We start from the raw sequence: 26,274 nt of genomic DNA, 5'->3' as shown, positions 1-26,274 counted from the left end.
GCCAGTCACCCACGTATACCATATTTTTCGCTCCATAAGAAGCACCTGACCATAAGATGCACCTAGTTTTTAGAGGAGAAAAACAAGGAAAACAATATTCTGAACGAAACAGTGGATGTATGATTTTTGTGGTTCATGCTGTGGCCACAGACGTGATTTGACGGTGAGGTGCTTTGTAACCACGTTTTTGCGCCATTGCGGCCCCACGCAACAGTGGGTGCATTTTTTTTTTTGGTGCAGGCTGTAGCCACAGACATGCTATGTGATCTGATGGTGAATTTGGGGGGACCCAATGCAAAATTCCTGAGGATCCTTGGGCTTTTACCTCCCCCCTCCTAGGCAGCCTCCTTTATCAGCGTCCCTTATCTCCCTCCTGATAGCTTGCCAATCAGCTGCTTTCAACACCCCCTTCCCTCTTGTTTGCCTTAGTGTCTTTTCCTTAGCTGGAGCAGTTTTTTGCTCCTCCTTTTCTTCTGATTTCTCTCATCATTGCTTTAGTCTTCTTGTCTCCTCTCCTTGCAAGTTTGCTGTCTTTATCGCCCCCCCCCCCAGGCAGCCTCCTTTATCTCTAGCGTCCCTTATCTCTCTCCCCGATCATGATCAGTGGATTTGTTTCAACACCCCCTTCCCTCTTTCAAAAAAACAAAAACAAAAAAACATAATCTGCTTTTCGCCCCTGGGCAATTGGGCTCCAGGGACCACGCATTCGCTCCATAAGATACACAGACATTTCCCCTTACTTTTTAGGAGGAAAAGTGCATCTTATGGAGCCAAAAGGGACGCAGGTGACGCTGTGGGTTAAACCACAGAGCCTAGGACTTGCCGATCAGAAGGTCGGTGGTTCCACAGCGCCACCCGCGTCCCTTCACTACGTCACTAGCATGTCACAAATGGGGAGGGGTACACAAGGGTTACACAAGTTCAGCATTAGGTCACTTGATCAGACACCATCACCGAAAGAACAATAAAACTCTTGACATCTCCTTGCCCTCAGGACTGGTCTGGAGATGGGCTTTCAGAACACCTGACTTGCTCAACTGCCTCTGCGGATGTCTAGTGTTGCCCCCTTGATCACTCCCTGGGTGGGGGGCCGTGTATGTGCTCTCACGCTTGGGGAATTATGGCAGGATGCCTTCCTCCTTTTTGGTTCATGGGGGGAGGTGGAGCCCAAATTCACCTTTCTTTATAATAATAAATAATAACATTTTATTTATACCCCGCCCTTCCCAGTTTAAAAACCGGGCTCAGGGCGGCTAACAGCAAATATAAAACACAGATTAAAATGAAACTCAAAAAGAGCATAAAACAGCATAAAAGACAAAATAAAATGCAGCATCAATATCAATAAAATTCAAAAATTAAGGGGTCATTTTTGGGAGGTCCTACTCGGGCCAGCAAGGAGACCAGGGAAGAATTTAAATGTGGGGTCCCAGAAAGGGTTTCTTCATAGAAGAGGAAAGGGAAAAGGGAATACAGTGGACGCTCAGGTTGCGAACGTGATCTGTGTGGGATGCATGTTCACAACCTGCAGCGTACGCAACCCGCGTCTGCGCACACATGGGTTGCGATTCTGAGCATGCGCAAAGCACGATTTAGCGCTTCTGTGCATGCGCAACCGCCGAAACCCAGAAGTAACCCGTTCTGGTACTTCCAGGTTTTGGCGGTCCGTAACCCCAAAAACCGCAACCTCAAGCGTCTGTATCTGTATGACTGTAGAGGATGAGGCTAATTCAAATTTAAGGCCAGGCGGAATAGCTCTGTCTTACAGGCCCTGTGGAAGGAGATCAAGTCCTGCAGGGCCCTGGTCTCGTGGGTCGGAGCCGGGTTAAAATGGCGTTGAAATGAGGAGAGTTGGTTAAAGTATGGATTTTCTACAAATTCATAAAGCTAGGTATCTTCCCTGAGCCGTCAAGTTGAAAGGATACATTCAGGCATAATATTTGTAAAAACTTTAAATATTTGGTCCGTCCCGGAGGCAGCGATGCTTCTGAATTCAAGTTGCTGGAAAGTGGAAGAGTGAGTTTCCCAAAAAGGTTGTCCTCTGTGAGAACAGGAGTCTGGACCAGATGGGCCCCTGGCCTGATCCAGGACCCAGGCTATTCTTATGATTGTATGCTCCTATCTGAGTAATTGGGGTGAGTCAACCACTTCCCACAACTCCCTTGAACTAAGAATTGTGAAGCAAAATCCTCCGTTATCATCACCATGGCTTCTCCTGCGCTGTCCGCTGGCTGAAAACTCTTTCCTTTCGCTCCTGCCTCAATGTAAGATCCTCAGGGCAGGGACCAAGTTTCTATAAAACTCTGGGCTGTCTGTAAACCAACAGCAGGGGACAATGCGAAAGCAAACATGCATTTTCTGCCAGAAAGGATTCTCACCACTCAAAATCCTTAAGCAAATCCTTAAGCAAATTGCACATCTTTTTCTCAACTCCACGCACATTTCATACGCTGGCTGCGTTTAAAGCCGTCAAGCAAACATCAGAAGTAGAACAGAAGAAATAACACCACCAGTTGCCAGAAGAAAAACTGGGAGGGGATAAATGGAATTATATTTTTTTTAAAAAAAAAATGAATTAAAACAATATGCTCTTCTAAAAACAATTAAAAGCAAAAGGTTCTGTTTTTAAAAAATATTGTGTGATAGCCACCAAAGTCATACTCAGAGTAAGTAAAGGTAATGGGACCCCTGACCATTAGGTCCAGTCGCGGACGAATCTCGGGTTGTGGCGCTCATCTCGCTTTACTGGCCGAAGGAGCCAGCGTACAGCTTCCGGGTCGTGTGGCCAGCATGACTAAGCCGCTTCTGGCAAACCAGAACAGCACACAGAAACGCTGTTTACCTTCCCGCCGGAGTGGTACCTATTTATCTACTTGCACTTTGACGTGCTTTCCAACTGCTAGGTTGGCAGGAGCAGGGACCGAGCAACAGGAGCTCACCCCATCATCGCGGGGATTCGAACCGCCGACCTTCTGATCAGCAAGCCCTAGGCTCTGTGGTTTAACACCACCCACTGTGGGTTAAACCACAGAGTAGACCCACTCAAATCCATGGACAAGTCACAAAACCCCACTGAACTCGTGAGTATGGTTAATACTGTTGGGCGGCTTCCAACAGAATATTAAAATACAATAACTAATGCAGAATATTAACTCATCTGTTATCTCATTTGATTCTTCAGAGAGGGCATGGAATAATTTAAATTAGCCGAGGTATGCGGAAGGTACCATTTTTAACATTTGAACATTTTATCCTTTTTAATTGTTATATTTAAGGTTACAATGTTGTATTTTTCAACACTGTTTAAGCTCCACAACTCTAAACACACCTGCAAGGCAGCAAGTCCCACTGAACACCGCAGGAGTTGCTCAGAGGCAGTTTTGCGAAATACTACATCACCTTGCCAGCAAAGGTCCGTACGGTTAAAGCTATGATTTTACCAGTAGTGATGTATGGAAGTGAGAGCTGGATCAAGAAGGCTGATCGCCGGAGAATAGATGCTTTTGAATTCTGGTGCTGGAGGAGACTCTTGAGACTCTCCTGGACTGCAAGAAGATCAGACCTCTCCATTCTGAAGGAAATCAGCCCTGAGTGCTCACTGGAAGGACAGATCCTGAAGCTGAGGCTCCAAGACTTTGGCCACCTCATGAGAAGAAAAGACTCCCTGGAAAAGACCCTGATGTTGGAAAAGATGGAGGGCACAAGGAGAAGGGGACGACAGAGGACGAGATGGTGGGACAGTGTTCTCGAAGCTACCAGCATGAGTTTGACCAAACTGCGGGAGGCAGTGGAAGACAGGAGGGCCTGGCGTGCTCTGGTCCAGGGGGTCACGAAGAGGCGGACACGACTAAACAACAATAGCAGCACGCAATCATGCAAACATTTATTCGGTGCGTGATCAGATGAGTCAAGTTTAAAGCTAACCACCTAATTGCACCAGTCGTGGCACTGGGCTGGGACCAGGGTTCGAATCCCCACGTACCTGCCACTTTGAGCTCTTTGGAGGGGAGGAAAAAGTGGGATGTTAAACAATAAATAAATAAATTAGGTGGCAGCTGTTGCTTACAAAAACACGTGGAGGAAATATATTTAGACCAATTTACATGCCTGATCTAATTTGCCGTCACGGAAGAAACTTTTAAATGTGTTTGTGGTGAGGCAGGGTTAGTGTTTTGTTCCTGTTCATGTTTTCATTTGTTCCTGTTCTTGTTTTTATTGTGTACTTTGTGGTTTTTGTTCCGTATTTCGTGCTGCGAAGTGCCCTGAGGGCTTTGGATGAAGGACGTAAATTTAATAGATGTGATAGGAATATTATGGTCTTAGATATATGGTAATATTCATAAGTGTACCAACCAAGCACATACATAGATCAGCACAGGAAGGCCAACCTGGAACCATTTTGATTCCTAAACTGACCAGATCTTTTCTCTGCAAGGTCAAACTGGAAAAGCCTCCCCATTGTCTTTTCCTTCACAAATCCTGTCTTACGGTATGTCTGTGTTTGAATAGAGTGTGAGCCTGTGACCTGGCCCAGGAACTAATTATTTATCACTACAAAAGACTGGCCAGGCTCCCCAGGAAATCCAATCAAGTAACTTGCCAGACAGGAGATAAACAACAACAGGAGAAAAAAGCAATATTAAAATTTCTGTTTTAGACCTGCCTTTTCTGTGATGTAGGTGTGATGTATCTGAGGGGTGGTCTTAAGTTACACCCCTTCTGTGATGTATGTATGATGTTTCTGGGGGTGGTCTTGATCTACAGGGTGGGAATTTCAAAAGTCTTTATAAGGTCTTGCACACCATTTTTCTGGGTCCTTTCCTGCATGTGAGGCGAGCACCCTGTTGCAACAGATCAATAAAGGCCAAGCCTACAGGCTGCTGTTTTGCTCCAAGTAATCCTGGTTGGTGTCTTTGTTTTTTGTCCAAGGGAGCCCTCAGATTTTTCCGTTAACATAGATAAATAAGTATAGGACAAAATTGGGGATCTGGGACACAGGGTGCAGCCAGATTTCTCCCAAGAGGCCATCCTTAATCAGGAGGGAATCTGGCAGCTCAATTCCGCCTGCAAAGCATTGTTCTCTACAAAAGAGAGCCCTTTGTCTAGGAGGAGAGATTCCCCTGGCAGAGTGCCAAATCCATTTTGTAATGCCCAGGGAACCAGTTCAGGCAAGGACGGAGCCAGCCCTAAACCTCTCTCCCAGTTTCTCCACCCCCAGCACCACCAACAATAGAAGGGACACCCCATTTCCCAAGGCAGATCGCATGCTGCACACCTGCCAAACCAGTCTGGAAATGACAAACCGCCGATTTTAGAGGCCTCGCAGGGTCCCAAACATGAGGGCGTCGGTTGCACAATAAGAACATGACGTAAGAACATAATAAGTGTTGCTGGGTGCCGGTCAGGCCAATGGGGGCCCATTAGTCCTAACCTCATAAAAAACTAAGAATAGTCTGCTGGAAAGAGATGGGAAGAAGACAAAGTCCCTACCCTATAAGAATAGCAGGTGGACTATGCTGAAATGACTACGTTTTTAATGTGTGACATTTTGATGTACCTTTTAATCTTTATTGGAAGCCGCCCAGAGTGGCTGGGGAAACCCAGTCAGATGGGTGGGGTACAAATAATAAATTATTGTTGTTGTTGTTATTAAAATGACCGGAAGAATCAGAAATCAGGAATACCAAAATTCCAATAAGGAATGGGGGAAATTATAACTTATCTTAAAGACCATTAAAGGTAAAGGTAAAGGAACCCCTGACCATTAGGTCCAGTCGTGGCTGACTCTGGGGTTGCGGCGCTCATCTCGCTTTATTGGCCGAGGGAGCCAGCGTACAGCTTCCGGGTCATGTGGCCAGCAGGACTAAGCCGCTTCTGGCGAACCAGAGCAGCGCACGGAAATGCCGTTTACCTTACCTATTTATCTATTTGCACTGGTGTGCTTTTGAACTGCTAGGTTGGCAGGAGCTGGGACTGAGCAATGGGAGCTCACCCTGTTCCTCGTTACAGGGATTCGAACCGCTGACCCTCTGATCGGCAAGTCCTAGGCTCTGTGGTTTAACCCACAGCGCCACCCGCGCCCTAAAGACCATTGCAGATAGTTAAAATCGTTAGTAGGATTTTTAAGGGTGTAGTTTTTAAGGGTGAATTCTGGATATAATTGTTGTTGTTTAGTCGTTTAGTCGTGTCCGACTCTTCGTGACCCCATGGACCAGAGCACGCCAGGCACTCCTGTCCTCCACTGCCCCCCGCAGCTTGGTCAGACTCATGCTGGTAACCTCGAAAACACTATCCAACCATCTCGTCCTCTGTCGCCCCCTTCTCCTTGTGCCCTCCATCTTTCCCAACATCAGGGTCTTCTCCAGGGAGTCTTCTCTTCTCATGAGGTGGCCAAAGTACTGGAGCCTCAGCTTCACAATCTGTCCTTCCAGTGAGCACTCAGGGCTGATTTCCTTCAGAATGGAGAGGTTTGATCTTCTTGCAGTCCATGGGACTCTCAAGAGTCTCCTCCAGCACCATAATTCAAAAGCATCAATTCTTCGGCGATCAGCCTTCTTTATGGTCCAGCTCTCACTTCCATACATCACTACTGGGAAAACCATAGCTTTAACTATACGGACCTTTGTTGGCAAGGTGATGTCTCCACTTCTCAAGATGCTGTCTAGGCCTGTCATTGCCCTTCTCCCAAGAAGCAGGCGTCTTTTAATTTCGTGGCTGCTGTCACCATCTGCAGTGATCATGGAGCCCAAGAAAGTAAAATCTCTCACTGCCTCCATTTCTTCCCCTTCTATTTGCCAGGAGGTGATGGGACCAGTAGCCATGATCTTCGTTTTTTTGATGTTGAGCTTCAGACCATATTTTGCACTCTCCTCTTTCACCCTCAATAAAAGGTTCTTTAATTCCTCCTCACTTTCTGCCATCAAGGTTGTGTCATCTGCATATCTGAGGTTGTTGATATTTCTTCCGGCAATCTTAATTCCGGCTAGGGATTCATCCAGCCCAGGCTTTCGCATGATGAATTCTGCATATAAGTTAAATAAGCAGGGAGACAAAATGCAGCCTTGTCGTACTCCTTTCCCAATTTTGAACCAGTCAGTTGTTCCATATCCAGTTCTAACTGTAGCTTCTTGTCCCACATAGAGATTTCTCAGGAGATAGATGAGGTGATCAGGCACTCCCATTTCTTTAAGAACTTGCCATAGTTTGCCATGGTCGACACAGTCAAAGGCTTTTGCATAGTCAATGAAGCAGAAGTAAATGTCTTTCTGGAACTCTCTAGCTTTCTCCATAATCCAGCGCATGTTTGCAATTTGGTCTCTGGTTCCTCTGCCTCTTCTAAATCCAGCTTGCACTTCTGGGAGTTCTCGGTCCACATACTGCTTGAGCCTTCCTTGTAGAATTTTAAGCATAACCTTGCTAGCGTGAGAAATTAGTGCAATTGTGCGATAGTTGGAGCATTCTTTGGCACTGCCCTTCTTTGGGATTGGGATGTAGACTGATCTTCTCCAATCTTCTGGCCACTGCTGAGTTTTCCAAACTTGCTGGCATATTGAGTGTAGCACCTTAACAGCATCATCTTTTAAAATTTTAAATAGTTCAGCTGGAATACCATCACTTCCACTGGCCTTGTTATTTGCAGTGCTTTCTAAGGCCCATTTGACTTCACTCTCCAGGATGTCTGGCTCAAGGTCAGCAACCACACTACCTGGGGTATATGAGACATCCGTTTCTTTCTGGTATAATTCCTCTGTGTATTCTTGCCACCTCTTCTTGATGTCTTCTGCTTCTGTTAGGTCCTTTCCACTTTTGTCCTTTATTATGGAAATCTTTGTACGAAATGTTCCTTTCATATCTCCAATTTTCTTGAACAGATCTCTGGTTCTTCCCATTCTAATGCTTTCCTCTATTTCTTTGCATTGCTTGTTTAAGAAGGTCTTCTTGTCTCTCCTTGCTATTCTTTGGAAATCTGCATTCAATTTCCTGTATGTTTCACGATGTCCCTTGCATTTTGCTTGCCTTCTCTCCCCCGCTATTTGTAAGGCCTCGTTGGACAGCCACTTTGCTTTCTTGCATTTCCTTTTCGTTGGGATGGTTTTCGTTGCTGCCTCCTGTATAATGTTACGAGCCTCCATCCATAGTTCTTCAGGCACTCTGTCCACCAAATCTAAATCCTTAAACCTGTTCCTCACTTCCACTGTGATTTGACTTAGATTTGACTTAGGGATTTGACTTAGATTGTATCTTACCGGCCCAGTGGTTTTTCCTGCTTTCTTCAGTTTAAGCTTGAATTTTGCTATAAGAAGCTGATGATCTGAGCCACAGTCAGCTCCAGGTCTTGTTTTTGCTGACTGTATAGAGTTTCTCCATCTTTGGCTGCAGAGAATATAATCAATCTGATTTCGATGCTGCCCATCTGGTGATGTCCATGTGTAGAGTCGTCTCTTGTGTTGTTGGAAAAGCGTGTTTGTGATGACCAGCTTGTTCTCTTGACAGAACTCTATTAGCCTTTGCCCTGCTTCGTTTTGATCTCCAAGGCCAAACTTGCCAGTTGTTCCTTTTATCTCTTGACTCCCTACTTTAGCATTCCAATCCCCTATAATGAGAAGAACATCCTTCTTTGGTGTCACTTCTATAAGGTGTTGTAAGTCTTCATAGAATTGGTCAATTTCAGTTTCTTCAGCACCAGTAGTTGGTGCATAAACTTGGATTACTGTGATGTTAAAAGGTCTGCCTTGGATTCGTATCGAGATCATTCTATCGTTTTTGAGATTGCATCCCAGTACAGCTTTTGCCACTCTTTTGTTGACTATGAGGGCCACTCCATTTCTTTTACGGGTTTCTTGCCCACAGTAGTAGATATGATGGTCATCCAAACTGAATTCACCCATTCCCGTCCATTTTAGTTCACTGATGCCCAGGATGTCAATATTTATTCTTGCCATCGCATTTTTGACCACCTCCAACTTACCCATGTTCATGGTTCTTACATTCCAGGTTCCTATGCAATATTTTTCTTTACAGCATTGGACTTTCCTTTCGCTTCCAGGCATATCCGCAACTGAGCGTCCTTTCGGCTTTGGCCCAGCCGCTTCATCAGCTCTGGATCTACTTGTACTTGCCCTCCGCTCTTCCCCAGTAGCATGTTGGACGCCTTCCGACCTGAGGGGCTCATCTTCCAGCGTCATAACTTTTATATGCCTGTTGTCTTTGTCCATGGAGTTTTCTTGGCAGGGATACTGGAGTGGCTTGCCGGTTCCTCCTCCAGGTGGATCATGTTTGGTCAAAACTCTCCACTATGACCTGTTCATCTTGGGTGCCCTGCTCGGCATAGTTCATAGCTTCTCTGAGTTCTTCAAGCCCCTTCGCCACGGCAAGGCAGTGATCCATGAAGGGGCTGGATATAATAGAGATGTAAAAGATTTGGAGTGTAATAAAAGATGCCGAAGGAAATGATTAATAACAGGGCCCACAAAGGAGAGGATGGAAGATTCCTTGGAATCTTGTTTTTATGATTTATGTTTGATATGTTACGGCAAAATCTGGGTGCGAGGCTGCTCTGCCACCCAGCTCATCGGACTAAGTCCGTGGGTCCCTGCGGAGGAAAATGAGCTCAGCCGGAGACAGGAGCAAACAGCAGAAGATCCAAGTTTATTGCGCAACAGGTTCAAGGTGAGATTGAACAGTGAGAAAGGGGTGACAAGAGTTTTTGAAACTCCCTCCATGTCCCAGAATACAGTGCAGAAAACGTCACAAATACATCACAAGAGGTGGGATTACACAGATCAGCACTTCAGGAAAGTGGGTGGGGGTTTACACAGATCATCACTTCAGTAAGGTAGGGGTCGCACAGATCAGCACTTCAGGAAGGGAGGGGGAATATGCAGAGCTGGAGATATGCACAGATAAACACTTCCCGGGGATGAGAAAACAATGGTCTCAAATATGCATAGTCTGTCACCTGACATTGCCTGGAGGAAAGGCTGATCAGAGCCATTTGACAGGATTAGGGTTTTAACACCTTGCTGGAGGGATTATGCTGGACAGGGGAGGTGTGATGGAGTCCTAGAGAAATTGAGCAAACTGGCACGTTGATTTTCTATGAATTTTATAGATTTTAGTCCCTTTTGACATTGACAATTGGAAATAAATTGATATATTGTAGCGAAGAAGAAGGTGAAGAAGACATGCCCCCCCCTTCCGTATCAGATATATCTCTGTAAAATTTTAATTTGAAAAACCAAATAAATAATATTGTTTTTTAAAGGAAAACTAGAGTTCTCCAGCTAGTCTACTGGATCAGACCAATGGCCCATCTAGGCCAGCATCCTGCTCTCACAATACCAAACCAGATACCCCGATGTCAGCAGGATTCGAACACAAGGCAACTGTCTCCTCCTGCGGTTTTCAATGGGTATTCAGAAGCATGGCTGCCTCTGGCTAGGAGCCCTCAGTAGCCCTCTCCTCCGCGAAACTATCCACTACTCTTTTAAACCCATCCGAATTGGCGGCCATCGCTGCCTCCTGTGGCAGGGAGTTCCATAGTTTAACTCTGCGACGCATGAAAAGCTCTTTTCTTTCTTTGATCCTGCCCTGAATATTCCACCCTTCAATGAGAAGGATTCTGCACATGCTCAGAGGGCGTTCCTCCCTGGTGACGCCTTTGCCTCCCTCACGGAAAAACAAACAGGTTGTTGATCTGACCCCTGAGCTCACCTTAAGCCCTGAGGACTGAGCTGGAGGCAGAACCCTGACCTTCCCCTCTCCTAGGAGCTCATTTTCTCCTCTGCTTTGTAATCAGCAGCTAAAAGAGAGGGGGAAATGAATTATTCCTTTAATTATACTTTTTGTAAGGGATTGCGAGGCAAAACAGAATGCAATGTAGGCCAGGCTGCCCCTTCTCTTCCCCAATTTTTGTTGCAGCTTAAAAGAAGGAAATTGGGGTTCCTTTCCTCCACCCGGGATGCAGAGAAGCCAAGCCAGTAAACATAAAGGTAAAGGGACGCCTGACCATTAGGTCCAGTCGTGGCCGACTCTGGGGTTGCAACGCTCATCTCGCTTTATTGGCCGAGGGAGCCGGCATACAGCTTCCGGGTCATGTGGCCAGCATGACTAAGCCGCTTCTGGCGAACCAGAGCAGCGCACGGAAACGCCGTTTACCTTCCCGCCAGAGTGGTGCCTATTTATCTACTTGCACTTTGATGTGCTTTCGAACTGCTAGGTTGACAGGAGCAGGGACCGAGCAACGGGAGCTCACCCTGTCGCAGGGATTCGAACTGCCAACCTTCTGATCAGCAAGCCCTAGGCTCTGTGGTTTAACCCACAGCACCACCCGCGTCCCACAAGCCAAGCCATTAGCCACTCCCAAAGGCCTTCATGTCCTGTTTACAGACATCTTTGTAAAATTGGTCTGCCAACAGGCCTGGTGCCTGAAGCCAGCTGTTTGTACAGCATATCCTTTGGGATCCTGCCTGCTTGGGCTGTACCATAACCAGGAAATTCTCCATTGACGCTGAGAAGGATATGCATATTGGCAATGGCTTGCCTCTCCGAAAGGGTGTGGGAGAACGTGATGCTAACATCTAAGGCCTGCCAGACTTGTGCATTGAGCACGTTGCTTTATGGAAGTGAGTCGCAGGCAAGCTGCAACGGCCAGGAACGATGCGTCAAGGCCTTGCATCCGGATTTTGAGCATCGCACGGCAGGACAGAACTCCAAGCAAAAATGTGCTCTCCCAAGCCGACATTCCGAGCCGGTTTGCACTTTAGAGGAAGGCGTTACTCGTTCCACATCTTAGAGAGAGTAAAAGGGATGAAGAGCATTATAATTTATAATTTATAATTTATAATTTATAATTTATAATTTATAATTTATAATTTATAATTTATAATTTATAATTTATAATTTATAATTTATAATTTATAATTTATAATTTATAATTTATAATTTATATACCGCCCATCTATCGGGTTGAGGCTATTGGATTGTTGTTTTTATTTTTATTAAGTATTTTATGGTTTTATATCTTGATTTTATTCTGTGAACCACCCTGAGACTCCCAGGTATAGGGCGGTATATAAATTTGATAGTGTTGTTGTTGTTGTTGTTTAGTGGTGTCCGCCTCTTTGTGACCCCCTGGACTCCTGTCTTCCACTGCCTCCCGCAGTTTGGTCAAATTCAACAACAACAACAACAAAACAACAACAACAATCCTCTTCTGGAACCGGCAACCACAGTTGGCTGGACCCACTGAAGAAGTTAGTAGCACAGAATGATTCAAAATAGCAACAATTAATTGCACATTTATTGAACATCCCATTAAAACTATGTAGTTTAATGAATTCAACTGAACTGGAGAACTTGACACAACTTGTCAAAGTCTGATACTCATTTACATCTCTGCCGTCTCTTTGCACCAGGAAATGCCACTACCATCACTCCCCAGGGGACAGTATTCCCCATGGTGGGAATTTAGAGCTGTATAAAGGGGTGTGGAGTGTGTGTGTATCTCAATATCATCATGAGTTGGAAACAAATAAAGTTAAAGGGACCCCTGACCATTAGGTCCAGTCGTGGCCAACTCTGGGGTTGCGGCGCTCATCTCGCTTTACTGGCCTAGGGAGCCGGCATACAGCTTCCGGGTCATGTGGCCAGCATGACTAAGCCGCTTCTGGCGAACCAGAGCAGCGCACGGAAACGCTGTTTACCTTCCCGCCAGAGCGGTACCTATTTATCTACTTGCACTTTAACGTGCTTTCAAACTGCTAGGTGGGCAGGAGCAGGGACAGAGCAACGGGAGCGCACCCCATCGCGGGGATTCGAACCGCCGACCTTCTGATCGGCAAGTCCTAGGCTCTGTGGTTTAACCCACAGTGCCACCTGCGTCCCTTGGAAACAAATAAAAAACCAATAAAAATGACTATTGGTGTAATGAGATTGGGCCCCAAATAGGCATCTAAATGGCCACGTTCTGCATGTACCGAGGTTCCTGAACCATCTTCGAAAGCAGCCCCAGGCACAGTGCATTGTAGCAGTCTAACCTGGATGCAGCCGCAGCCTGCAGAAATAGGGCAGGCAGAGCTCAGAGCTGCACACTGGTCTTCTTTGTTACCTGTCATTAAAGTGGCAGCTTTGAGGCTTGTCTCCTCCCATGGCAGGCGCAGGGCTGCAGGGCGTGTGCTAATTGCCCGGGATAAATGAGCTTCTAGGGATGTGCAGAGTGCCTTTCCCTTCTTTGCTGTGAAGTTTCCAAATATTCAGAATTTGGGAGAAGGTCTGCCTGATCGCTGAGTGATGCTTCCAGGCAGGGTCTGAACCCAGGGTCTCCTTTTTCCAAAATAAAATCCACAGGGAGGACCAATTAAGAGGTTTTGTTTACAAATTAAGCAGGATGCAAATTCTGCTAAATAAAACAGGGCTTGGACGAGATGGCCCTTTGCATCCCTTCCCCCTCTACAATTCTACGATTCCATGGAAAATAAATGCTGCAGCATTGCTGAAGTTAAGTAAGCCAGGATCTGATTGGAAGCAAAGGAGGGGGAACCACTGGGAACCCCCAAATCAGAGCAGGATAAACTTTTCGTCAATAAATTTAACACCCCCCCCCCCCCAAAAAAAAAACACGTTCTCAAGACACAAAGTGCTTTTCTGGAGCCCAGCAAAAGGATGGCACACAACAGCTCCGTAGCCACTCCTCTGCAAGAGGCACGAGTGCGAAATTTGCCACTGCGTAGGGGCATTTGCCCCGGGTTCCCTGGCACATGCCATGCGCCGAAACTCCTTTCGGAAGGCGTCTGAGCGAAACAAACCGCCGCTACGCAAGACTCTTCCGCCCCACAGCTGCTCTTCCCGGCCCCATCTGGAGGGAAAAACCTGTTCTTATTTTTGTCAGCCCACACCCAGTTCCAGAGAGCCAGGTAAGTTAGCATATTAATCTGTGTTGCCAAACCCACATGGATTTGCCAAGGAGAGAGGGTATGTCTTTGGAGTTTCACTTGGCAAAAAAAACACACACAAACCAATTTGATGAAATGGAAGAAATAAATTGATCCCATGCCTGCGTCTGATATATATCAGCCTAGGACCCTCGTAGCTACGGGACCACCTTTCCCAGTATGCCCCGCAGAAGACCTTAAGGTCCATAAATAGCAACACCCTAGTGGTCCCGGGCCCTAAGGAAGTCAGATTAGCCTCAACCAGAGGCAGGGCCTTTTCAACACTGGCTCCAGCCTGGTGGAACGCTCTGTCTCATGAGACCAGGGCCCTGCGGGATCTGATTTCTTTCTGCAGGGCCTGCAAGACAGAGTTGTTCCGCCTGGCCTTTGGCTTGGAATCAACTTGATCCCCTCCCCTCTTTCCTTTTTCCTTCTGTGATGGAACTCCTATTTGGGGACTTCCCTGGCTTTTTCTGGCCCACGTAGGACCAGTCTGGATAGTTGGCCTTGGTGAAGATTTGACGTTTTCATCCCCAAAAAGTTTCTGATTTGAATTTCTATTGAAATGAGGCTGCTTTTTAATGTCGTATTTTAATCTTGCTTTTAAGTTGTATCTTAATCAATTGTTTTATATCTGGTGTTAGCGGCCCTGAGCCCGGTCTTGGCTGGGGAGGGAAGGGTATAAATAAAAATTATTATTATTACAGTGGTGCCCTGCAAGACGAATGCCTCGCGAGACGGAAAACGCGCTAGACGAAAGGGTTTTCCGTTTTGGAGGTGCTTCGCAAAATGAATTTCCTATGGGCTTGCTTCGCAAGATGAAAATGTCTTGCGAGTTCCTGCGGGGTTTTTTTCCTTCCCCCCCCCTTTTTCTAAGCCGCTAAACCGCTTATCAGCTGAACCGCTAAGCCGCTTATCAGCTGATCCGCTAAGCCCCTAAACCGCTAATAGCGCTAATCCGATAAGCCGCTAATGGGCTTGCTTCGCAAGACGAAAAAACTGCAAGACGAAGAGACTCGCGGAACGGATTCTTTTCGTCTTGCGAGGCACCACTGTATTATTATTATTATTAATGTCTCCAGGGCTTCCGGAAAAGGTAGGCAGAGCAGGGTGCCCAAAAACAAGATGCACTTTGCAAGCGGTGAGCTGCAAGCTCTAGCCCAAGCATAAGGAAATAAGAAGAGCTTGGCTGCTGGATCAGACCCAAAGCCCATCTGGTTCAGCATCCTGTTCTCACAGAAGCCACCCAGCTGCCCGCTGTGGCCACAGCCCCAAAGTCTGCCCAAGAACCATCACCTTCTAGGAACGGCCAGCTGCCCAGCTTGTTCCTAGCTGAGAAGCACCATAGGGGACAGGAGGCAGCGCCTTCCAGCAACAGCACTAAACTCCGGCTGCTTCCCATCCGAAGGAGGTGGCAGAACTTACTGTGACCTTTTTTTGCAAAGCATTTTGAGGATAGAATCATTCGCGTCATCTATAATAATAATAATAATAATTTATTATTTATACCCCACCCATCTGGCTGGGTTTTCCCAGCCACTCTGGGCGGCTTTCAACAAAATATTAAAATACAGTAATGCATCAAACATTAAAAGCTTCTCTAAACAGGGCTGCCTTCAGATGTCTTCTAAAAGTCTGGTAGTTGTTTTTCTCTTTGAGTGTTCCACAGGGCGGGCGCCACCACCAAGAAGGCCCTCTGCCTGGTTCCCTGTAATTTGGCTTCTCGCAGGGAGGGAACCGCCAGAAGGCCCTCGGAGCTGGACCTCAGTGCCCGGGCAGAACGATGGGGGTGGAGACGCTCCTTCACTTGGATCTGGATTCTGCTGGGACAACAGATGAATGTCCTGGGGTGTCCAGAGCACAGCTGAGTCCTGTTGTGCTGGACGAGTTTCGGTTGGTAAGGCTCGATAATGTGGACAAAGTCCTTGTTTCGGTCAGGGCGACTGCTTGTGCCCGCGACACTCGTGGCTGATAAAAACTAGGAGGGACAGCTGTCTGGGCCAGGGAGGTGATGAATGTTTTCCTGGTGGTCCCTGGCTGCTTGAAGGAGGCAGAGAGGGAATGAATGTTAGAACGATGTTGGACAGAAATTAAGTGGTTTCCAGCTGTAATGCTTAAGAGATATGAAAAAAAAAAAGGTTTAGAAATAAGTAAAAACTAATGGTGAGGATTTGCTGAACTAACAATTTGAATTGGAATACAAGAAAGGGAGGTATGAGGAGGTCTGGAAAATAAGTTAAAAGAAAATAAGTAATGGAAATTCTATGTGTTTTTAATTATTTTTGTATTTTTTGTATTTTTGTTATTTTTTCTTTTTTATTTCACATTGTATTATTTTTTGAAAACTTTAATAAATATTCTATTAAAAAAATGAAGGAGGCAGAGAGGGGTACTAATAATAATAATAATAATAATAATAATAATAATAATAATTTTTATTTATACCCTGCCCTCCCCAGCCAAGGCCGGGCTCAGGGCGGCTAGCAAGCAATAATAAAAACAAGTTGAATGAATAAGAACTGCCCCTCCAGATCTGGAAAATCTAAGTTACTTCTGGCCAATAGCTCATCTCCCTTTCTTGGGCAAGGTTCTTAAGCGGGTGCTTGTGCACCAGATCCAGACACTCTCGGAGGAAACTGATTTTCTAGATCCATTTCGGTCGGGGTTTAGGCCCGGTTTTGGCACAGAAACTGCCCTCCGTCGGGAGAGAGGCAGGGAAAATATGTCCCTGTTAATCCTCCTCAACTTCTCTCTCTCTCTTTTTAAGATAATTTTTATTGATTTTAACATATAAATTATAAAATGTACCACAAAACGTATCACTTATACAATCTTTTTAGCCTTCCATCAGCACCTCTGATGATCCACCGTTTTAATGATAAATAATAATAATAAATTTTATTTATATCCCGCCCTCCCCAGCCGAAGCTGGGCTCAGGGCGGCTAACAACAATCAAAATAATCCAACGTTCTAAAAACATCTCATTATAAAAATTAATTAAAATCAAATTGATGGCAACCATTAAGCAGAATTCTGTGCAGATTGCCAGAGGAGGGGGTCAGGTGGAACAGCTCTGTCTTGCAGGCCCTGCGGAAAGATGTCAAGTCCCGCAGGGCCCTAGTCTCTTGTGGCAGAGCGTTCCACCAGACTGGAGCCACAGCCGAAAAGGCCCTGGCTCTGGTTGAGGCCAGCCTAACCTCCCTGTGGCCCGGGACCTCCAAGATGTTTTTGTTTGAAGACCGTAAGGTCCTCTGTGGGACATACCAGGAGAGGCGGTCCCATAGGTACAAGGGTCCTAGGCCATATAGGTTAAAGCCACTTCTTATGCATTTCTTAACTTGATATTGCCTTTAGATCTCTTAAGAAATCATCCTAATTCTCCTCAACTTCTCAGCAGCTTTTGATACCATCAACCATGGTGTCCTTCTGGAGTGGCTGTCCAAGTTTGGGGTGGCTGGCACTACTCTGAGTTGGTCGCGGTCCTACTGGGATGGTGATTCCCAGAGAGTGATGCACAAGCCCCATGGAGTCTTCAATGTGGGGTTCCTCAGGGTTCAATTTTATTCCCCAGGCTGTTTAAATGAAGCTGCTGGGTGTGGGGTTATCTGCAGGTTTGGGGGATGTTGTCAGCAGTATGCTGATGGCACTCAGCTCTATTTCTCCTTTACATCTGCAGGTGAGGCAGTGGAAGTGCTGGACCAGTGTCTTGCCTCGGTAATGGACTGGATGAGAGCCAACAAACTGAAGCTCAATTCAGACAAGACGGAGGCACTGTTAGTGGGGGGTTCCCTAGACCGGATGGGTGGGAGACTGCCTTCTCTTGATGGGGTTACACTTCCTCTGAAGGAGCAGGTTCGCAGCTTGGGGGTCCTCCTGGATCCTTTGCTGTCGCTCAAGGCTCAGGTGGCCTCAGTTCCTTCCACCAGCTTCGGCTGGTGGCCCTATCTGGACAGGGATAGCCTAACTACTGTTGTCTATGCTCTGGTAACTTCAAGGTTAAAGGTAAAGGGACCCCTGACCATTAGGTCCAGTCATGGCTGACTCTGGGGTTGCGATGCTCATCCCGCTTTACTGGCCGAGGGAGCCGGCGTCCAGCTTCTGGGTCATGTGGCCAGCATGACTAAGCCGCTTCTGGCGAACCAGAGCAGCGCACGGAAATGCCGTTTACCTTCCCGCTGGAGCGGTACCTATTTATCTACTTGCACTTTGATGTGCTTTCGAACTGCTAGGTTGGCAGGAGCAGGGACTGAGCAACGGGAGCTCACCCCGTCGCGGGGATTCGAACCGCCGACCTTCTGATCGGCAAGTCCTAGGCTCTGTGATTTAACCCACAGCGCCACCTGCGTCCCTTAACCTCAAGGTTAGATTACTGCAATGTGTTATAAGTAGGGCTGCCGCTGAAGACGGTTTGGAAACTTCAGCTGGTACAGAATTCAGTGGCCAAGTTGCTCAAGACCATGGGTAGGCAAACGAAGGCCCAGGGCCCCTGGACGGTCCAGGAATCAGCATGTTTTTACATGAGTAGAATGTGTCCTTTTATTTAAAATGCATCTCTGGGTTATTTGTGGGGCCTGCCTGTTATTTTTACATGAGTAGAATGTGTGCTTTTATTTAAAACGCATCTCTGGGTGATTTGTGGGGCATAGGAATTCCTTCATTTATCTATTTTTTCAAAATATAGTCCAGCCCCCCACAAGGTCTGAGGAACAGTGGACCAGCCCCCTGCTGAAAAAGTTTGCTGACCCCTGCTCAAGACGGTTTGAGCATATTACACCCGTCCTGGTCTGACTGCACTGGCTACCAATTAGTTTCCGGGCCCAATTCAAAGGGCTGGTTTTGACATATAAAGCCTTAAACCGCTCAGGACCGCAATACCTCAAGGACCACCTCTTTCCTTATGAACGTACCCGGACCGAGATAATCTTCTGAGGCCCTTCTTTGTGTGTCTCCTCCTCGAGAGGTCCGGAGGGTGGCAACACAAGAACGGGGCCTTCTCTGCAGTGGCTCCCCATCTGTGGAATTCTCTCCCCAGGAAGGCTGGCCTGGCACCTTCATTACATAACATTAGGTGCCAGGCAAAAACATTCCTCTTCAACCAGTCTTTCAGCTGATTAACATTCTATGGCTTTTAAAATGAGTTTGCGGGGTGTGTGTAATTATTGGTTTGTTTTCATATGTATTTTGTGTCCTCATTTTGTTTATAATGATCTTTATTGGTTTTTCAGTTACATACTCCACATACAAATATTGTTTTACATTTTACATTTACATTTACTCCTAAGAGTTGACTTCCCTCCTTCCTCCTTCTGGCTTTTTTACATCATATCTAAATTTTTTCGCATTGTCGTGTCTTCTCATTTTGTATTATTCTGCCTCAGACCGCCCTGTGATCTCCAGACAAAGGGCGGCATACAGATTTAAATAAATAACAAAATAATAATTGTTATTCATTTCATGCCTAAGGATGCATGGACAGCAATCTTAGGCGTACTTCCTTGTGGATCTGTCGGAGTTATTCCTACTTGTTCATTCTCTTTGCCTCTCACCTGCCTTCTCATCATGTAAGGGCCAGGCACATCGACTACGAAATCTAAAACAGGGATTGGGAACCCGAGGGCCAAATTCCCTCCTGGGCAATGTTCTGGGGGGCCGAATGCCAACGCTGGGCAGGGCCAGAGGCAAAAAGAGGGCGAGGCGCTGAATTTCACTTTGGCATCGTAGGCCAGTTTCGACAAGACACTGACACACAGGCGCTCTCTGTCTTCCAGCCAAGCGAGCAGGAGATGGATTCAGAGCGGAACGACACTTCCCAACCAGGGAAGAATACTCAAGGAGGGTGAAAATTAGGATCAGTGCCCTAGGAAGAAACCTGTGGGCCACATTTGCCCATAACACAGGCCTGATCTATCTATCTATCTATCTATCTATCTATCTATCTATCTATCTATCATCTTCTTCATCATTACTGGAGGATGGATGGCGGCTAACAGATTGAGGTTGAATCCTGACAAGACAGAAGTACTGTTTTTGGGGGACAGGAGGCGGACAGGTGTGGAGGACTCCCTGGTCCTGAATGGGGCAACTGTGCCCCTGAAGGACCAGGTGCGCAGCCTGGGTGTCATTTTGGACTCACAGCTGTCCATGGAGGTGCAGGTCAGTTCTGTGTCCAAGGCGGCTGTCTACCAGCTCCATCTGGTACGCAGGATGAGACCCTCCCTGCCCGCAGACTGTCTTGCCAGAGTGGTGCATGCTCTGGTTATCTCCCGCTTAGACTACTGCAATGCGCTCTTTGTGGGGCTACCTTTGAAGGTGACCCGGAAACTACAACTAATCCAGAATGCGGCAGCTAGACTGGTGACTGGGAATGGCCGCCGAGACCACATAACACCGGTCTTGAAAGACCTACATTGGCCCACAATACGTTTCTGAGCACAATTCGATGTGATGGTGCTGACCTTTAAAGCCCTAAACGGCCTTGGTCCAGTATACCTGAAGGAGCGTCTCCACCCCGATCGTTCAGCCCAGACACTGAGGTCCAGCTCCGAGGGCCTTCTGGCGGTTCCCTCACTGTGAGAGGCCAAGTTACAGGGAACCAGGCAGAGGGCCTTCTCAGTGGTGGCGCCCGCCCTGTAGAACACCCTCCCACCAGATGTCAAAGAGAACAACAACTACCAGACTTTTAGAAGACATCTGAAGGCGGCCCTGTTTAGGGAGGCTTTTAATGTTTGATGTAGTACAGTACTTTAAATTTTTTTTTTTTTGGAAGCCGCCCAGAGTGGCTGGGGAAGCCCAGCCAGATGGGCGGGGTATAAATAATAAATTATTATTATTATTAAATTATTATTATTATTATTAGTGCTATTTTTCTAGATTTTTTTTCTAGAAATATTTTTCTTAGAATGGCAATGGCGCCCACCTGAGCGTTGCCAAGTTCCAGTGAGTTCTGGTTGAAAAAGGCCCTTATTATTATTAAAATTTGCAAGCTGCCCTTCTTCCGCAGATCTCAGACCTGAAGCATTAAAACTGTCAAAACAATATTAACCGCTCCTTCTCACCCCGACCAATTAGTAGCCCAAAACCTCAGGCTTCTGCATCGTTAAAAGCCTGGAGGAAGAGGCAAGTTTTCACCGGGGTCAAAAACTCAACAGAGTCTTTGCTCTGTGGCTTTTCCAGCAACCACGGAGCCACCACCAAGAAGGCCCTTTTCATGAGTGATGGATATTCATGCCTTGTACTTGGTGGTGGAATAATAAGCAAGGCTTTCGAAGCAGATCTTAAAGTCAAGGTAAGGAAGACGCCTTCTCTGCGACTGAGTCCTTCAGGAAAGCTGGCATTAAAACCAGGAGCCCTGCAGGCTGACCCTCACCCATAGACCCACCACCAAGGGGGCTGGCACTTAACCCTGTGCCTCATCTACTCAGTTTCTGCATATCAAGCTGCAGACTTAGCTGTCTTTTCTACTACCACAAAACTGAATTTCTGTGCGGCACTGCAAGAAATGGACTCAGGACTGGGTGGACCCGGGTCCATTAGGAGTCCCCTGACGTCCTTAGCTAGCCATGCATCATAGAAACCCCGGAATCGAAGAGTAGGAAGGGACCAGGAGGGTCATCAATGCAGGAATCTTTTTTGCCCCACATCTGGCTCGAACCCACAACCATGAAATTAAGAGTCTCGTGCTCTACTGACTGAGCTATCCCGCAGATCCTGGCCTTACGGTCTGAGTGTGAGGCCACGTGATGAGGAGAAGGGAAGGGTGACATTGAGGTTATCGGCAGAGGAGGAACCAGTTTCAACAGCGACGGGAGGGAAGGAGATTCCTTTTTTTTGGAACTCGCAGGGCCAGGAATGCATTAGCTTATCTGTCTAAAAGCCTCAGCTCTTTTGAGCTCAGCCTGGGCCAGCCAAGGCTATTATAACAACAACAGAACAGCCTGCAGGATCAGGCCCATCGAGTCCAGCATCCTGTTCCCCCAGATGCCGCAAAGGAAATCCTTAAGCAGGGCCTGAGCACAGGAGCCCTCTCCTCCTCCACAAATCTGCCTAGCCACCCAGGCCATCACTGCCTCTTGTGGCAGAGAGTTCCACAGTTTAACCGCGTGACAAAGTCATTATCTCTCCTCTGTCCTGAATCTTCCAACGTTTCGCTTCGTTGGATGAACACGGGTTCTAGTGTTATATGGGGGGACATCCTCTTTGCCCACTTCCCCCAGGCCACACGTTACTTTATAATAAACTTCTGTTGTATAATAATAATAATAACAACAACTTTTATTTATAGCCCACCCTCCCCAGCCGAAGCTGGGCTCAGAGCGGCTAACAGCAATAAAAGTAACACAGCATTCTAAAATCAATATTCTAAAATCAATTCAAAATCAAATTGCAACCGGAGTTCTACGAGGATCACCAAAGGAGGGGGTCAGGCTGTGCCTTGGCCAAAGGCCTGGTGGAACAGCTCCATCTTGCAGGCCCTGCGGAAAGATGTCAAGTCCCGCAGGGCCCTAGTCTCCTGTGACAGAGCGTTCCACCAGATCAGGGCCACGACCGAAAAAGCCCTGGCTCTGGTTGAGGCCAGCCTAACCTCCCTGTGCCCTGGGACCTCCAAAATGTTTTTATTTGAAGACTGTAGGGTCCTCCGTGGGACATACCAGGAGAGGCGGTCCCGTAGGTACGAGGGTCCTAGGCCGTATAGGGCTTTAAAGGTTAAAACGTATCACTTGCCTTTTCTCTAAACTAAAGAGTCCAAAATGCCACAACCCTTTTTCTCCTAGTCTCTCGGTCTCCCTGACTGTTTTGGTTGCTCCATCCTCCTATTACGCTGAATCACACATATCAGAAATAAATGCATATTTCCTCCACTCTGTTCCCCCCTGCCCCCCTTTACCTCTGAGGAACCCCTTGTGCTGCTTACAGGTGGTGAACCCCCAATTTTTTTAGGGTGCGTGAGAGAGGGAGGGGCAGGGACCCTGCATGTTGGGTAAAGCGCCATTAACTTGGATCAGGATAACCCAAGGCAGATTCGGGCATGCCCATCTTTTACACGTACGGATTATCCCAATTATCGCACAATGCCTTTGCCACTGGAAGCCTTCCTCACGTGGCACGGGGCCACCGGAGGCAGCTGGGCACAGGCCCAGGGAAACACGCTGCCCACCACACCCTCTGCCTGGGCAGCTGCCCACACCAAGCCTCCGGTGAAACCGCAGCCGCACCTTCTCACGCAGCAAAGAAAACGTGAAATATTTTTAGCTGCCGGTGTGTGTCATTTGCTGTTGGGACTCCTGCATCGCAGCGGGTTGGGCTGGATGACCCTAGGCGTCCCTTCCTACCCTGCTTATTCCATGTATCATTCACCGAAGCTTCTTTGACGACAACGCAATATTCAAGGGAGCTTGGGGGCCTGTTTTGTGCCCCCATGACACACGCATACGCACAGTTGTGCCGCTCGCAGGGTACTCGAGGGCAGCCACCCTCGCCAAGGCCCCGTAAGGAGAGCAGTGGCGGCTGGTGCCCAGTGCAAGAGGCTGGCAGACCCTTTTGGGGTGATGCCCGAGCCCCACGGCAGGCAGAGACAACGCTGGGCCAGTTGTATGTAAAAAATCAGGCCAGGAGATGGGGAGACGGCCGACTGAGGTTTTGGGGGCAGCGCCTGAACACAGAGAGTTGCAGCACATGGAAACGCTGTTTACCTTCCCGCCAGAGCGGTACCTATTTATCTACTTGCACTTTGACGTGCTTTCGAACTGCTAGGTTGGCAGGAGCAGGGACCGAGCAACGGGAGCTCACCCCGTCGCGGGGATTCGAACCACCAACCTTCTGATCGGCAAGTTCTAGGCTCTGTGGTTTAACCCACAGCGCCACCCGCGCCCCTGAACCCGGGACGCCTTTCTGCATGCCAAGCAGCTCTCCACCGCTGACCTCCTTTCCCACCCACCCCCAACCCTAATGTACCAGCCGCCAAAAATAGGAGAGGATGAAATTTGCAAACTCAGAAGGGGGAAAGAAACCCGGGAGGTTAGGCTCTCTTTTGGCAAACATCTTTTTTGCAAAACAAAATACATAAATCTCTTTTTTGCGCGCGGGGGGGGGTGGGGTGCGTTCTCTCTTCCAAGTCAAATTCCAGGGCGGCCCCTCCCTCCCCGCTCCCCTCCAGTCTTTGGTGGAAGGGGGGGGGGGGGTTTGAGGCTGCCTGCCTCCCTGCCTGGCTCTGCAGCGGTGAATAATCGCACCCAAAATGTCTGCAGCGCAGGGCGAGAGCAAGCCCGGACGTGAATCGGATCCGCCTGCCGGCCGACCCCTCCACCTCCAGCCGCCGCGCTGCCCTGGAGACAGGCGGATCCGATTCCCAGAGAGAGAGAATCAGGGAGGAGAGGAAAAGGGGAGACGGAAAAGCAGGCAGACCCTCCCCTCGAAAAGGGGGGCATCTTGGCAAGACCCCCCCCCCAAAAAAAAGCGGCAAGAAAAACGCAGAGCAGCAGTTTCCCACGCAGAGGTAGGAGGCGCGTTGGACGCCTTTGGGGAGGGGGGGACCCTCATTCCTCCGCCCAGTCCCCGCCTGGCAAAGTTTGGGGAAGTTTTTTTGGGGGGGTGAAGGACCCGCGCCCCCCAAACCCTTGGCCGCCCCCACCTAAAGGAGGCTTTTCGACCCCGGCTGGGCGCTTAGAGGGAAAAGCTTGCCAAAGTTTGGCCAAGTTTGCCAAAGTTTAGCCAAGTTTCTCCAAGTTTAGCCAAGTTTCTCCAAGTTTGGCCAAGTTTGCCAAACTTTGCCCCCGTCCCCTCGCCCTCCGCGGACCGACCTGGGGCTGAACAGGCGCTGCTGGTGCTTCTCCCGGGGGGGCTCCGGCCGCCGCCGCCGCCGCCGTCGGGGCTCTTTCTGGGACTGATCCGCCGCCGTGCGCCCCACGCCTCTTCCCGGGAACAGGTCGGGCTCCCTGCCCGCTGCCTCCGCCCACCGCGGCTTCCCTTGGCCGTCCAACAGGTAGGACAGCTCCGGAGCGGCTCCTGCTGCATTCTGGGACTGGTAGTCCTGCCCTGAACCGGATTATTAGGGCCGTTCACACGCACCAAGATTTGCATTTTGTGTTTTGGGTATTTTGTGGCATGGCGATGCATGTTTGCGTGCAAGCGTTGTTTACGCAAAGTATCTTTCCATTTTCCAATTTTTCTGGTTTCCAATTTTTCTTGTTTTCTAAATATTGTTTAACAATGTGTAAATGATTGTGTTTAGATGCCTATCTTTGAAATTTGTCTCTTTCTTTGACATTCTTGCATTATTTAATAAAATTAATAAAAATTAAAAACACACACACACACACACAAGGTCCCGCGACGGGGCGGGGTGGGATCCGATCGGAGGCCGACGCTGCAGGGAGACCTCTGAGCATGGGCAGAGTGCCCAGGCTGTCCCCGCAAGCCCTTCCCCTCTCTTTTTCTTCTCGGGGGTGGATCTGAAGTCGCTCCGGCTGCTGGACCGTCGGGGGGTGGAGGGCGCTTATTTTAAGGTGTGGATACGAGGGTACAACGCACCCCACCCCATGCGTTTTAATGTTTCAATGTTGTATTTTAATCTTGTTTTTAAAGTAGTATTTTAATCAACTTGTTTTTATTATTGATTGTTAGCCGCCCTGAGCCCGGTCTTGACTGGGGAGTGTGGGGTATAAATAAAATAAAATAATAATAATAATTATTATTGGAAACACTGAGCCTTTCTGCTTTCAATTGCATTCCCTGTCGCTTTATTACCATTCTGATTCGCCCTGGATTCCCTGGAGGGAGGGAGGGGGCAAAAGTACTTTGCCCATGCTCAGAGGCCACATCACTGTCTCTGATGAGCTGGCACGTGGAGGGCAGGCGGGGTGGGGGCCAGCTAAAACAACCGAGGAGAGGATGGGGAAAGAGAAAAGGTGACGGCAGCCCACCTGGGAACTTCTCCAGCTGGAGGGGGGAGAAGACTACAACTCCCAGCAGCCCCCGCGCCCGCCGGGTGACACATGGCTTTGGAATGCCAGCTGCTGCCAGCCTTTCTCTCGGGCTCCAAACCGGTCCAGAGAGCCGGGAGTGGCCCTCAGGAGTCAGCAGCGCCTCTCCCCGAAAGCAGAAAAGTAGCAGCCAAGCCAGGAGCGGTTCCTGGACTTGCCAGGCTGGCATTTCTCCCCCCTGCTGAAGATTAAGAAGTCCAACACCAGATTCCCTCCAGGGCTTCCTCTCCACCTTGGAAAAAACTCCATCCTTAATAAGAGGGTGGCTGACTTAGAATCATAGATTTGGAAGGGCACCCCCATGGTCATCTAGTCCAACCCGCTGCAGTGCAGAAATCAGTGCTGAAGAATCCCTGGCAGATGG

At 48.1% G+C, this 26,274-nt stretch overlaps 1 protein-coding gene and 1 long non-coding RNA gene across 2 annotated transcripts in view; one reads left to right on the top strand and one right to left on the bottom strand.

The window, feature by feature from the left end:
• The window catches only part of PPP1R13L (protein phosphatase 1 regulatory subunit 13 like), a gene marked incomplete at its 5' end in the record, with an annotated part of 53,334 nt that extends 28,484 nt beyond the window's left edge, over positions 1 to 24,850 (bottom strand). Inside the window, one exon of the mRNA XM_079985352.1 lies at positions 24,729 to 24,850. The remainder of the gene's footprint in view (positions 1 to 24,728) is intronic.
• LOC307221404 overlaps positions 22,328 to 26,274 on the top strand; it is a 28,687-nt gene continuing 24,740 nt past the window's right edge. The window contains exon 1 of the long non-coding RNA XR_013841373.1: positions 22,328 to 24,424. This is a non-coding gene — a long non-coding RNA (uncharacterized lncRNA). The remainder of the gene's footprint in view (positions 24,425 to 26,274) is intronic.

The sequence above is a fragment of the Podarcis cretensis genome, assembly GCF_951804945.1.
Source record: "Podarcis cretensis genome assembly, chromosome: 8".
Taxonomy (NCBI): domain Eukaryota; kingdom Metazoa; phylum Chordata; class Lepidosauria; order Squamata; family Lacertidae; genus Podarcis; species Podarcis cretensis.
Note: the sequence above shows the minus strand (reverse complement) of the source record. Positions and strands in the feature narration are given on the sequence as shown.